Source organism: Morone saxatilis, unplaced genomic scaffold (genome assembly GCF_004916995.1).
Source record: "Morone saxatilis isolate NCDOM2014 unplaced genomic scaffold, NCSU_SB_2.0 Contig7, whole genome shotgun sequence".
NCBI classification, from domain to species: domain Eukaryota; kingdom Metazoa; phylum Chordata; class Actinopteri; family Moronidae; genus Morone; species Morone saxatilis.
In genome coordinates, this window is record NW_023340246.1 from 12,932,496 (window position 1) to 12,933,414 (window position 919).

At 38.2% G+C, this 919-nt stretch overlaps 1 protein-coding gene across 1 annotated transcript in view; it reads right to left on the reverse strand.

The window, feature by feature from the left end:
• clu (clusterin) overlaps positions 1 to 557 on the reverse strand; it is a 13,557-nt gene extending 13,000 nt beyond the window's left edge. Inside the window, exon 1 of the mRNA XM_035678768.1 lies at positions 442 to 557. The gene's annotated coding sequence lies outside the window, so the exon portion shown is untranslated. The remainder of the gene's footprint in view (positions 1 to 441) is intronic.
• Between the last annotated feature and the right edge of the window lie 362 nt (positions 558 to 919).

The following is a 919-nucleotide window of genomic DNA, read 5'->3' on the forward strand; positions in this document are numbered from 1 at the left end:
AATAGTATTTTTATTCTGCTGTTTTGCTGTTAGTATTACTGCTGGGTGTGTCTGAGCCTAAAAGTATATTAAAGTGAACCAACCGCACTATGATGTCATCTACCCTAATCCAGTTGTTTTGATCCAAAGATGGAGGTCACACCCATGAGTAAGCAATGCAAACAGCAGTCACCTAGTCAGCCATGAAGTCAGCATTTCTGCATGAAGAAAAACAACTGAAGAGGCCAAACTTACTAAAAGGCACATCACACATCATACAGGTGAATTAAAGTTTCATGACATTTCATAAGCTTTAAAAAACGCAGCTCATATGTTGCACTCTCTTCTGCTTCATCTTAATAACACTGTTATCACAGGTTGCATATAAAGACAATATTGTCCTCTGAGCATCACCCAGCTGCAGTCTCTCTCAGTAAAAAAATAAAAGCTCCTCTGACTCACCTCTGTTTGTTTCCTGAGACTCCAGACTGTCTGAAGCTGCCTTCAGTCTCTCTGCTGCTCCTATTTATACCAGCGGATAACGGGGACGGTGCAGACATGTGATTCACTGACCAAACATGCTACCGTCAAGCCGCCATAATGCAAAAGCCCACTTCCGGTGTAAGTTTCAAAATAAATTGTTTTTATTCAAAGATTAGGGGAAAAAAACTGCCATATAGGCAAACTATGACTGTGTTTTCTCATTTATAGAATACAAAAACCTTAAGTGGGATGTAAAGTTATCTAAGGAATAGTTTAACATTTTCTTTGTTTATCTGCCGGTTAGCTTAGCTTTGCATAAAGACTGGAAATAGAGAGAAACAGCTAGCCTAGCTCTGTCCAAAGTAACTACATCACCCAGCATTCATAAAGTTCACTAAATCAGTGTATTATATTATATCTTGTGTAGAGTGTAAAGTGTAAAAATACATAATAGACA